This window comes from Ambystoma mexicanum, chromosome 11, assembly GCF_040938575.1.
Source record: "Ambystoma mexicanum isolate Mex_15411 chromosome 11, UKY_AmexF1_1, whole genome shotgun sequence".
Taxonomy (NCBI): Eukaryota; Metazoa; Chordata; class Amphibia; order Caudata; family Ambystomatidae; genus Ambystoma; species Ambystoma mexicanum.
Window position 1 is genome coordinate 246,222,707 of NC_090934.1, and position 14,573 is coordinate 246,237,279.

The following is a 14,573-nucleotide window of genomic DNA, read 5'->3' on the forward strand; positions in this document are numbered from 1 at the left end:
GTGGTGGAAGAGGTAACGTGTAACATCAAGAATGATGAGGAAGTATTTTGAGTGAACAACTACCTCAAATCCATGGAACCTCCTGTCCAAGTTAACATCATAAAAAGAGATCTCTCCACCTAACTAGAGGATGTTGCTGAAATTGGAAAGCCAGAGATCTTTCCAGGTTTCAATTAGATGGTCAAATAATGGATCAATCTTGCTGATGTCTGTGAGATTGAGGAGCAAAGACAGAAACTGAAACAGGTTTTCCTGGACTTCCTGGATATCTTTTCAATAGACTCATGGAACTGTGGATGCACATCTAGTCATTCAACGACCATATCCACTGGCCCAGAGATGGCTCCAGTAATTGTTAAACAATACCGGTTACCTCTCACATCCATGGAGTCACTCACAGCGAATGTTAAGAACTTAGAATCCCTTGCGATAATTTGTCCGTTCCACAGTACCTTTGAACAACCCAGTACTGGGGATACTAAAACCAAATGACCAATGGAGATTATTTGCAGACCTGAGGAGGTTGAACAAACAGGTCCACATGTCAAGATGGCCACTTCCTTACATCGATCGAGGGCTAGCACAGATCCAAGGGTCAAAAGTGTACACAGCCATTGACTTGACCAGTGGTTACTGGACGGAACCCGTGAGTAGGGAAGAACAATACAACCTTGCTTTTACCTTCAGGGGCAGCAATATACATAGACATGAACCCCCTTTGGATAAATGAACCACAGGAATGAGTTCAACATCTTTTTGCATAAGGCCATGCCTGATTTTAGCGAATGGGGAAAACTGTTCTATGTAGATGATGTTCTGATCAAGAGCTCAACTATGGAGGAGCATATAGAAGAAATCTGCTAGGTTCTGACCCAGTTGCAGAAAGCTATAGCAACATTTTCCTTTCAGAAGGCACAGTGGTTTAAGACCTGAGTGAACTTCTTTAGGCACAAAATCACCCCTAAGGGTCTCTAATCCCAGGTGAAGAAGGTGGAAGCCTGAAATTAAAAGACCTTACTATTCTGCCAGAAGTGATCAGTCTTTTTTTTTAAAATTATTATTATTATGGTATTTATTGAGAAGCCTTCCTGGACTCACAAATTATAGTTGAAAGTTCATTGAAGACTACGCAGAGTTCACTCGACCCCTGGTCATTTATTAAAGGCCTGATTCAAGTGGGAGTGGGGTCTGTGTTTGGCTTCCCCCATCAAGAGTAAGGAGTTGTTCTTGGATACAGGGTTCTCAGATGCCTGCCTAACAGTGGCGTTGCACGAAAAGCACGACAAGGTCAATAAAGTAATCTCATACGCAAGCAAGACTTTGTTCTATTTGGAGGAAAAAATCAATGACTGCAAGAAGGAACTGCTGGCAACGGTGTGGGCATTTAAAAATCACTGCCCACTCATCCAGGGGGAGCACATAATTGTCGAGAATCCCCACCAACCCTTGCAATACTTACAAAGGGACAGATCCAGGCAGGATATGTAAGTAATTCCAAAATCACATTTTCTATCCATGCAAGGCTTGCCTGTTGAGGTCAGATATGGCCAAAACAAGAAGAGTCCTCTAGCGGAAGGATTGTCTGACTTGCATGATTGTGCTTAAGAAAACTGTCTCGAGGACGAAAGTCTGATGACCAAAACCAATCTGGAGGCGTACCTAGCTCACCTGCACAAGGTCTATGAAGAAGACACGTATCAGTGGATACCCAGAGTTTATGTGAATTGGTGCTACTTCCATGTTGGTAATAATGGGGAAAAAGCAACTGTGACTCGCATTGTGAATGCATGGGTGAATAATACCCGAGAACCCTGTGCTGGTAACAAAATCGGGCCCCGAAGTAGTCAGGTGCCAGAGTTGATTGCCTTACACCAAGCCATCCTCAATGCAGTGAACCACCAACACAAAGAACAGGCCATAATCAATAACTCTGATTATGTCAGGAATGGGTTTGTGGAACACCTGATTAACTAGAAGAATTGAGGCATGTGTTGTGCTAATAATAAACCCTTAAAGCATGGAAACCCTTGAAACACCTGCGTATCAGCGTGTTATAAATGCCATATCATATCATATCATATCATGGGAAACTGATCCAGTCAATTGATGATCTGGTGACCTCGAATGAGATGGCAATCTATTTGAAGAAGATAAGAGGTCATTCCGAAATAAAAGGGCCATATAAGACTAAGAATGACCTAGTTAGAACCAGAGCTCTGCAGGGGGATTTCATAGAGACAGAATCCCTGCTGGGCGAAATCAAAATCTCCGTTGTCACCAGGTCACAAACTCATGTCAACAGTGAACTCTCAACTGCCCAGTGGAGTAAAGATACCCGAGATGCAGATTTGATCACTGCCCAGAAAGAGGAAACGATTATTGGAAAATTCTATCAACACATTGAACACCACGTGATTTTTCCTGTAATAGTATTGGATTATACTGGTAAAAAGGATCTGTTGATGAAGTTTTCCAAAATGTTCTGTATCCAAGATGGCTTGTTGGTACAGAGTTCCCTATCAGGATGTGACCAGTTGGTGGTACATACCTCATTCCAGAGCCTGATATTGAATCACGCCCATGACGTGACCACATGCAGCATTAGAAATATTTCATGAAGTTGCATACTGGCTACACATGCACCAGGACCACAACATTTATTTAAAAGGGTGTCACGGGTGTGCTCAATTACAACCCTGTTCCTTCACACACAGAACTCCCCGACAGAAAAGGGGATTGACACTGCCTTGGTCAGATTTGAAAGTCATCGGACCAGTGATTCGTGTCACTAGAGGAACCAATTACATGTATACTGTAACATGCTTGTTTACAAATGTATTTATTTTTTCATTTATTTAGGAATTTATATGAGCGTACTCAGGGTGCTGGTTACAGTAAAAAAAATAGGATAGGAATAGGGGCGGAGGTGACAATAGGGGTCAAAGCAGTAGAGTGTCAGTAAAAAAGGTGACTTTTAAGCTTTTTCCTGAAAGTATTTTGCAATGTTTGGCCTCTCAGGAGAGTAGTGAGCTCATTCCAGAGAGTGGAGGCGTGAACTGGGAAGTTAGACCCACCCACTCTCTTACGGTTGAACCTTGGGGTAGTGAGACAATGTTTGTAGGCTGATCTTAAGGGCCTTGCTGGTGAGTGTCTTTTGAGTTTATTTGCAAGATAAGATGGGGCGTTGTGGAGAGACAGCAATGCGTTACGGGGAGGATCTTGAAATTGATTCTGTTCTTTACTGACTGGGAATCAGTGGATGGATTTTCTCACCTCCGTGATGTGGTTGCGCTTCCCAAAGTCAAGTGCTGCTTGCTTGAAATTTGTTTAAGTTCTTGATGGAAGTGCCATTGAGCAATGAGATGCAATAGTCAAGTTTTGAGCAAATAAGGGCATGACCAACTTTGAGATGATTTTTGCTGAACAGGAAAGGTCTGCTGGCGGTGATCAGTTTTGTGGCATATGCTGATGTGGAGGTGACATTATTAACCTGGCCCATCATAGTGATATTGAGCTAATCATTCAAGTAAACGCTCAGGGCTTTTACATCGGTGGTGACGGTGATATTATGGCCATCAATGGTGAAAGCTGGGTATGTCTGATGAAGCTTGGCTAGGCACGCTGGAGTGCCTATGAGGAGGAGCTCTGTCTTTTCTCTTTTCATCATTCAGTCAGAGGCTGTGCATGGTTATCCAAGTCTGGCTGGTTTCGTAGATCAAGTTAATCCTGAGCATGTCCTGTCTTTAGTCGCCTGTGAGAGGGATAAGGATCTGCGTGTTGTCGGCATAGTTGGTATATGATATGCCTAATGAGTCAAGGAGGTCACAAAGGGGTATGGTGTATATATTATATAGGCTAGGGGAGACGCAGGAGCTTTGTGGTACTCCACCGGTGTTGGGAGGGGGGTACACAGAGGCTTTGTCAGCAACGAACCGAGAGGTTCTGTCAGCTAGGAATGATGCGATTCCCTTGCCACAAAGTGGGCTGCTGATGTGAGATATTTGGTGGTCAACCCTGTCAAATGCAGCAACGAGGTCTAGGAGTAGGAGAAGCACTTATTTCCCTGGTTGTTAGAGGCATCTAGCTGGTTCTTGAGATCCAATAGGGCAGTCTTGGTTCCGTGCTTTGAGCGGAAACCAGATTGCTGATTGCACAAGATATGATGGGATTCTAGGTATTCCTGGATTTGTATTGTAGGTAGGTGACTGTCAAAGAATTTTAGGAGGAATAGCACTGTAATAATGAGTTGGTAGTTGGTGGAAATTGACAGGTCGAGGAAAGGTTTTTTTTCGAAGCAAGGAGATCGAAGATTCCTTGACGAGTGGGGGGAACAAAGCAGTAGGCAAAGGAGAAGTTGAAGATGGCCACGATGAGTCAGAGTAGGAGTTCAGCACAGTTTTTTATGATAGAAGCTGGGCAGGTGTTGCGTTTACACCAGGAGGGTTTAAGGCCTTTCATAATGTGATGTTATGTTGACCTATACCTTGCACAACTACCACCCAGGGGCAGTCTCCAATGTTGACAATGGTGGGGATACTGGTGGCTTGAAACATAAAAGGAGGGATAGTTCTGGGTTCTTCCAGTAGAGGGGTGACTCTGCCGGATAGTGGACCGTTTGGTTGCGACCTTCTATTGCAGAAGTGTAATTTTGTTAGTGAGAGTGCCTTGGACAGTATCACACCAGGAGTTGTCTTTTAGTATGGTGGCAGGGGGGACTGAATCTCACCTCACAAAGGATGGCAAATAACTAATGAGAACTGGAGGTTGCCTTTGAGATCCTGCCATTGTAAGCGGCTGCTTTGGCAGCATGAATGGCCTGTGTGTAGTGGCGGGAAGCTTCAGTGAATCTCTCTTTGTTCGTAGTGGATGGCTCTTTGTGCCAAGCTGCAACAGCTGCTCATTTGTTAGCACAGGAGTTGAGGTGTTGGGGTTTTGGGGTTTCTAGGCTTTGAGAGGGGCCGGGAGGTCCAGGGTATTGCTAAACAGATAGTTATAGTGATATACCAGTGAGGCAGTGTCTTCAGAGTTTGGTAAGGGTGCCTGAGGAGTGGGGTGATCGGTTGTTGCGTGTAATGATGGTGGCAGGTGTGGAAGTGGGTTGAGGGCATGCTGGTCTGTGTGGGCTTAGGGATGGAAAAGTGAAAGTGATGGTGTTGTGGTCATACCATGGGCACTGAAGGTTGAATAGGATGGCTGTGTTGCTATTGTGGTCTAAGATCCAGTCTAGTGTGCGACCATGGGTGTGAGTGGGGTTGCTGACCCACTACATGAATTATAGGCTGCTATAGTGCAAGCCAGGTCGGTAGCCTCTCTATATAAGGGGTCATCGTATCCCAGGTTGCGGTCGCCTAGAATTAGGACTTAGAGTTAGGCTTGAGGTTGGTTGTAACAAGTTGGGGAAGGTTGTCTTCAAAGGAAGCAAGGGGGCCGGGAGGCCTGTAGATAAGTTGCAGAAAGGGGCACCATTAATGGAGTAAAGGGTCGTAGTGTCTTTGTAGACCTTTTTTCAGTGTTCTGTCCGCACAAAGAAGGGTGCATCTGTTTGGGACGGTGTCCTGTCATTTTTTCGAACGTGAAAATTTCGAATGGCAAACTTTCGCTTTTTTTTTGTCGAATTGCCATATGTTCGAATGACAATTTCTTTGAATTTTTTTTCTTAAAGTGCCGTCGATATGGGTTAGGGTTAGGGTTGGGGGGTGGGAGGGTGGTGTAGGGTTTGGGAGGAATGGGGGGAACCCCCCAATATACACTAAAACCTTGAAACGTTACATGGAGCTGTCCAGTGCTGAAATTACAGCACTTGACAGCTCCATGTACCGTTTCAAAGTTCTTGTGTATATTGGCATTTACATTTTTTTTTTGTCACTCTGAAACGTTACCTGGAGCTATCCAGTGTTGTAATTTCAGCACTAGACAGCTGCATCTAATGTTGTAAAGTTACAACAAAAAAAACATTGAAATGCTACTTTTAACATGTAAAAGTGCATTTCAATTGAAACCAGTCCATGACTATTGTCGATGGATTGGTTTAGAAAGAAATGCACTTTGCATGTTAAATATGTTAAATATAGGATGTCACAGCTTTGTTTTTGCGAAACTTTTATTTGTTGAAACTTTTGTTTGTAGAAACGTTTTTTTTTTCTTTTTTCAAAAATATCACTATGAACCGTTTGGGACAGCTATGGAGAGTGCCAGGCCAAAGATGGGTGTGAGCCAAGTTTCTGAGAGTGCAAGGATGTCTAAATTATTACAAAGTGGGTAGAATGCCTTCCTGCCCTGTATTGTTAGGTGGAGACAGCTGCTTTGCAAATGATCAAGCATATATTCTCTCATTCCAGCCTCCCGCAAAAGATTGAATCGGACTGAGGAAGGCATTTTACTAGTGAGGTGATGACGAAAATGTGGGAGATTCTAGGGGTAAAAAGAAAACATCACATTTTCTACTGCCTGGCCTCAACCGGAGGGCTTAAGAGAAATAAGAAGATGATTGTGAGCATCATGAAAAAGTTCTTTGCAGATTCTGGGAGAATGCCTAGTTGGGACATTTGATTACCGCTTGTCCTGATGGCTATTAGGTCTACACCATCTTCAGCAACTAAAATGTCTTCAGATAAAAAAATTGTGTTACCTCAGCATCTGCTCTAGAGAACTCAGGAGCAGACACTGATTAATGCGTCCACCTCTCATGAGTACACTGAACATCTAAGGAAGCACCTCCAGCACGCTTTTGCTTATGCTCAGTGCAATTTAGAGAAATTGGCTGAAGGAATGAAATTGTACTATGATCTGGAGACCACAAAGAAGACGTATGAGGTAGGTGACAAGGTTTACCTGCACCATTTTCAGAGCAATCAGACAAAAGAATGGCAATTTCAGCCGTCTTGGCGCAGTAGCTTTGAAATTCTAGCACAATCTCACATGTGTCCGATCAAATCCAAATCCCAAAAGGAGAACAGACATAAGAGAAATGGGACCATATCAATCAGTTGAAATTCTCTCATCCCAGACAAGTTATATGACTGATAAAAGAGCCTAATGAAGTTTAAGCCAAGGTCCCATCTGAGGAACGAAAGGTAAGAATGAAAACCATGCATGGAAACAGAAATGTATAGCAGGTGAGTAATTTAATAAATATACATATAAAATGTAAAGAAAATATGGTCTTGCAATTGCCAAATTGAAAATGTGATAAATTCCTCTAAATTATGTTCAATGTTGTCCCATAATGCTATGCAATGTTGTCTCTTAAATTCTATGTAGTGTTTTCAGGGGAAATATGTTTGGTACAAAATACGAAACCACTCTTTTTACTCAACTTCATAGAATGATTAATAGCCTTCCCTTCCAGCCTAAGGAATGGAAGTTTTAGACCCTGGAAGTGAACCAATGAAATTAAAAAGAGGGCGGGTTCTGTGACCATACCCCCAGAATGCAAAAACAAGAAGGTGGAGACCAGTGTGCCCGCTCCATCAGGAAAGTAAACACGCCGGACATGCTCCATTGGAAAAACCATGTTTGACTTCTGAGGAAATCCCCAATCTCCCCTGCTCTTTCCCAGGAGTGTCACTATGATAAAACATCTGGGGTGGGGAGGATCTGTGAGGTTTAATAGCTGCCCCAGGATCAAATGAACAGAAAGGCCATGTTAGGCCCTAATGTGCTAAAATACATTGTTCTCACGAAAAGGCATTCTGGCAGAATGAAAAGCCAGCCTCCAAACTTTAACACAGACAAGGTGCCTTGTGAGCTCTAACTGTGTGCTTTTGTGCAGTTGAAACAAGGAATATGTGAACAATGAAACCAGATTGTAGAAAGGAACTGGGAAGGCACATTGTGAGTTGAGAGACAAAAAGGCAGCCTTTCATCTTCAGCTGCCACAATAAAAATGCTGTGTGAAAGAGAAATTCACATATTCAAAAGGGCTTTGCATGTCAGTCAGAACTCATGAGGTCTATTTTTCAACACTGGCAACCTTTCGAACAAAAGAAAAATGCCATGAAAATGTGAGCATTTTACAGTTTGGACGGAAGGGACTTTGTTTTACAGTGATACTCCCTGGCCTAAACCATTGAAATAAAGATCATATTGTGAAGTGCACATTGCTGTCATGATGAGAGATATTGAAAGGCTTCACATGAAAAATAGATGCATCATTAAAAAGGCCTCGTGGGCCCAAAGAAATGTAACCTTCACAAATATAAGAGTCTGCTTCTACAGACATGACTGTAAGTTTCTATTTCCTCAAACATGACCTTAAGTTTCAGTTGCAAGAGACATGAGTTAGAGGGGCTTTGTCTATTCAGAACACTCAAGCAGTGATCAAGGAACGTTTTGGGGTCCTATTCTCTGAGATAAACAGCAGGGTGACCATTCGTCTTGGGAGAACAAAAGCTAATGGATTTATTTCAGGCTTAAACCAACAATGAGGCAGCAGAGCCCGAAGCATATGTTTCAAGCTAAATAAAACTCCGAACAAGAAAAAAAACTAAAAATGTGATATGAAACTCAGAATTATATGTCTGTAAATATACAGCCATAGGTTTATATAATGAATTACATTTTCCCGAATAGCTTTTGTACTTACACGATTGGGACATATATTATTTGAAAGCTTATCCAGAAGCAGTTCTGTTGATTCAATTTCCTTAAAAAAAAAGACTTTTGGAAACCCTGTCACAATCTAAAATGTATTTCTAGCTGCTCAGAAAATTTCAGAAGACTGAAACTCAGGGAGGTGGTTGCTTATTGAATCATGTAACTGTCTCTAAAATTATTATTATTTATAAGTGAAGTGTGAAAAAATGTTAGTCACACTTGTAAACCCCTCCAGAGACAAGAGTAACTGTAATGTGTCCTCCCTGATTAGTGGAATCTAGAAATGTATGTATTGTAATGTTTATTTGTAAATTGAAGAAATGTGTCATGTACTGACTTTTCAGGTGAAAAATGTAAAGTGTAAAATGACAACTCCAGAAGGTATGTTCGTGTGTCCCATCAATTTAACTTCAGAACTCCAAGAACCTATCTGCAAAGAGGACTTGGACCATGGGGGAGGAGGGAATAAATGTCCAATGAAAAGTCAGAAACAATAAGCTGGTACCTCCTAATTTTAATATTTCTGAGGTGTGGCTTAGAGGGTTAAAAGGCCTCACACCATGGGAGAAGGGAGAGCTTCCTACAAATCTTCAAGGCAAATGTGCCTGAAAACCATCTGGGTCAATCCAAATACAACCACCTAAATATAATCTGGGTGGAAGGACACAATCAAATTGCTGCAGGATTATCTTTGCATGGGAGACAAGAATTGGGAAATACTGAAGCTGGTTTGGGCCCACAGCAGGAGAGGGGACAGAGGCTTAAAAGAGCAATTGCACCTGGAAGCTATCCCTGACTGACAGTGGATTCTGATGTCCCTGTCCTGTCCCTGTAAGAGGAGCTCTGCTGACTTTTTTGAGCACCAAAAACAGAGATTTCCAATGTAAGTAGCTCATCCAACTGAACCAAGTGCTTGGGGGATCTGCTTGACTTAATATGTTCCCCATAATAGTGGGTGGGGGGGCAACTGAAAAGACCATCGGCATATTTTACTGAGTTTGAAACGTCATCCTCTTTACTAGCACTAATTCAAGTTATAGTCATTTAACGTAATTGGGGACACCTATTTTCCTTGTCAACCCCAGAATTCCCTAATGAGATGGTGTGTCCGTGTCTAAAAATGAAATCCCTAACTGTCACTGCTCACCAGACTTGGCCTTTGAGCAGAGGGTGCTGAATGTGAATTTTAATTTCTATTTGAAAAATGCATATGGAATCTCTGGGAATAAGGCATACCCATGGTTACCCATTATTCGGCGAGGGATTTGCTACATGGGATATGTTCTGCCAGCAGTGCATCACACCCCTGCACTGGTTCAACCTCAACAAAGATTTTCATGAAAATACTTTGTTGCAGGCCAAGGTTACTTGATACCAGCACTGGGGATTACAAAAGAAGAGAAGTTGTTTGATTTATCTCTTACTGTTGGTATAGAATATTGCCAATGCGACAGCCTACTTGTCTATGCTGTCCCCGGAACAGGTGGCCCTCCAAACCATGGTTCTTCAGAACCGCATGGAACTAGACATGGTTCTGGCCTCCCAGGGTAGTGCCTGTACAGTCATAAAGGGTGAGTGCTGAACTTTATAACAGATTACGCAAGCAATAGCTCTGACATTGTTACTCACATTCTGAACACACAAGCCTCCTGCACACTAGGCCAGAGGCATGCTGGTCCTTTAGGACATGATCGAGGGGAAACTGGGATCCCTGGGGATATCTATCGGACACATCCTGCGTGTAGTTGTGGTCATCATTTTTGGGATGTCTTATCTGTCATTGATGGGCAAATGTCTTTACTATCAGCTATCTATCACCTGTTCTGAAGTGTCACAACCAATTTACATGCTTTACTGTCATGTTGAAGAAGATATCAAATGATGTGACCTGCTAGAATGATATGATATGATATGACATTTATAATGCGCCTATGCACAAGTGTTTCAATGTTTATTCTTCTAGAGATGATTGTAATGGGACTAGAATGACCCTCTCATAGGAGGGGACTGTAGAGGAAAATTGGGAAATTAAAATGTTATGTACCCATTAGTCCTGGTCTGCAGTATTACAGTGACTAGGCCCTGTAATCTGTAATGCTTAAACAGTGTTTCCTGCTACTGCAAAATGGATACTGTAGGACGTACTGAGCATGTCTTTGCCTTGAAGGCCTCTTGCCTAGCTTGTTGGAATGCTTGGTTTCTCATCTCTCACTTTTGACGTGTTTCCCTTTTGGCATATGCAAGCAGGATCTAAACTCTTGCTTTCTTAAGAAAAGTGGCACAGGGAAGAGGATGTCATCACATTGCTAATGATTTTGCTTGTCTCAAAGCATATGGGAATGATTAAGGAGTATAGGCCCCTTGACTAAATGAGTTATGACAGGGTGACCTCACTAACAACACTGGCTTACATGAAAGAGTACAACTGGTTCAAAAGCTGATATAATGATGCTTTGTTCTTTGCTAGAAGGATGAATTTAGTGTGCAACCTTAACCTGTAGGGACCATCATGTTACATTAGAAAGTATGTGCCCTGGTGGGTATAAAGAATAAACGTGTTCAGAATTCCAATATTGTGAGTGATCCTTTTTCCTCTTCAAGATCCTTCAGCTTCTTAGCAACTCTCCTCTGGAACATAATTACTATTAACCTTAGGGCAATATCTCGCTTTCTGGAATTTAAAAAGGACCTGAAAACCTTTTTACATATGATCAATTTTGGTAATTAAGTTAAAGTAGCATTATATAGCTACTCAGCTCAGCATAGTTTCTTTATGCGCCAGGAGGCCACGTGTGGTGACAGTGCACTTTGTACGTACCACTACATAACAGACCATAACACAACATAGCTTGGCTGCTTAATGTACAGAGAATAAGGTACAATAGAGAGCGTGAACCTCCATTAAATATTCCATGTACTATTTACAATTATGTGTCTGGCAGCCTCTATCTGTCATACGACCTACCAAATCCACTGTAGCAATACTTATGTGATAAGCTTTGTTTTATTTTCTATTTACCAGGCATATTTAGTTAGTTAAGTATATGAAAACATGTATGCAACGTTTCTCATTCTGAACCTTTAATGTATTAAGTCGGGTTTGTTTAGCATAACTCTGACCTTTACACAACTTTGTATGGCACAGGCGATCCTCTCATGTGAGTGCTAAATTCTGAGCTATGGTGACCACCTGTTGTATGTGTCGGAAGGCACTCTGCAGCTCCTTGCTGCCTGTGCTTCTGAAGGGGGTGAGGGCAGGGGGTCTGACTCCTAATGTCCATAGCTGCTACATCCTAGTCTGGTTTTCATTAAGTAACCTGCGTGTTTATCTGTGGCAATTACTGTATGATGTTGTCAGATATGGGGAAGGATACCTGTAATTCAACCCGGCTCCTCAAATGAGTGTGGTGGTGGGAGTCTGTGAATTCATTATGTGTCGTTTCAAATGATTTTGGGAAAGCAATATGAGTGGAATGGTCATTTTGCCTGTGTCCCTAATTCATGGCACAATAAGGGGCACATAGGATGTACTATAGCACACCAAATCAGCAGATTATGGTAGGTTATCCTTTACTGGTACCTGCCAGCACAGAAATGCTTTGTTATGATTGGGTGTGGGGGTGACTATGTTAGTTGCTGGTGTAAAGTGTGTGCCCAGCCAGGTTGTATGATTTTATATAACAAAGGCCAGATGTCTGATTTTCTGAAGCCTTCATGCACAGTAGAGACTTCCCACTTTGCCTAAGGTCACCGCTAGAGAGAGCTGTTGCCATAGAAAACATATCTAATATGGTTTCCATTATTATTTCACAATTGAGCAAAAACTCCCTTACATCGAAAATGGATTAAGATAACCAATCACAAAAGTGTGAAAAAAACAACATGATCGCTAGAGGGAAAGGTTAATCAGTGGACTTGGGGAGTTCAGAGGCATGAAGGACCCCACCAACAAATGCAAAGGGAGGGGCTGCTAGACAATAGTGCAAGATTGAAATTAAAATTACCAGTAGAAACCTGCGTTAAAGTAAAAACACAGACCCTAAAAATAAATCTGTACTGTATTTCATAACACAATGTCAAATGCTGAAATGAACCCTACTTCTACCTCTTTAGGTGAAGTAGTATTTAATTAACAACACACTGTGACACACAGCCTGAGTTATATGTTAAAGATCTATGAAGTTCCACTGGGCGTTCACATTGATGGTTTTATCGATAAGGACTATGGGCTTGACAATCAGGCCAAGAATGGACTCAAAGGGGACCACCCAGAGCGTCCTGCGTATGGGCCCCATCTCTTTTTTCCCAGGCATCCCAACCCTTGAAGTCCTTCTTTTGCCTCATTTGAAAGGCCGCACAGCACTAGCTCTCCACACTCATCCTCACCATCTAACTTTGCCAATGTGAAGCTTTTTATTCAAACGTGGCAGAGCAAATTCTAAAACCAACATAAAGTTGATCAAAGTAAATGAGGCAGTTCTGAAATTAGAGACCAGGGTGTATGGAGTCCAATGCTTTGGCTCATAAATTACATTGAAAAATATCACATAATATGTGAACACTCTGAAAATGTCTTCCTTTACGCACTTTAGCCCGTGTACACAGGATTTTGCACTAGTTACCCTATATAAGGCTAAGTGGTGTTGAGGATCGAATATCTGTGAGGAGCCAAAAGACAATTGGAGGGGAGGACCTAGCCAATTGACTGCAATTTTCAGTCTCTCAGTTAGCATGCATAGAGTGATCGGACATAATGTGACAGAGCGAATATTGCATAGTGTAGGCTGGGACATAGCAGGGTATAGAAAGTTATAAAGCACAACGTGACCTACTCAATCCACTCTTACTACTGGTCTCTGCAAAGAGCTCCAATGTTCACTTGCAAGTCCTCCTTCTCTCTCGTTCTCTCACCACATTTCCCTCTTTCTGTCTGTCCCCCTCTACATCGTTCTCTCTCACTATCTCCTTTCTGCCCTTCTCTTTTTCTCGTTCTTCCTCTCTCTATGTCCCTCTCACTACCTCTGTCTCTTTATCCCCTTTCTGTCACTTTCTCTCTCCTCCTCTTATTGTTGTCCTCTCTATCTCCTCGTCCTTCTGCCCCTCTCCCTCTGTTTCGTTCCCTCTCATTCTCTCTCTTGCTCTCTCCCACTCTGTCTCTCTGGTTATCTGTCTCAGTACCAGAATGCAAAGAAAAAAACAGGACTTGATGAACACCTATGGATTGGAATGGATCATGTTGGCACTTGGCAACTATGTAGATACACTGTAAATAATGTGAAAAATGTATTGGGAAATTCCAGATTAGGGAAAAGGCTGCCTGGAGACTCCACTCCTGACTTAGTGAAGGGTCTCTGAGAGGCATGTGTAGGTTAGACAGCTGAGAATTGCCTCGCACCCCATTCGCTGTATATTGATGTTCTAAGCTTGGGGATGCCAGTGGTCTGCTAGTGCTTAGCAGCCAAGATGGCCATGTTTTATGGTAGCTTTGCAAAATGCCTCAAGATCGGGACGTGAAAGTGGACATCTCCTGGTGCCTATTGCTGCTTGCCTTGCTAAAAGTGGTGCTGGTCAGGGCACTGTAAAAATCTCAACCCTGGCTTATTTTATTGATGTGCTATTTGCAGAATGGGGCTCAGAGTGGGCTACCATGATACCTGGATCATAGCTGCTGACTGTCAATGGAGAGGGAATGGAAGGAAGGTGCATTTGACAAAAAAGCACCTTTGTTAAGCACTGTAAGGCACTGCCAAGAGGAAGCTCTCCCTGGTATTCTCAATAGTTTTCCATTAGACGTATAGCACACCACTGCCACCAGAGATGGACTATCTCCTGCGGATAACCGTTTGAAGAGGGGTGTGAGGGAGTGCATGTTCCAATCCACTGTGGAAGCCTGCGGGACAGGCTTGCCTCATTCCAATATTTGGTACCGAGCTGCATCAATACGACAGTCATTACACTGGCTGAATCACCATCTCCTA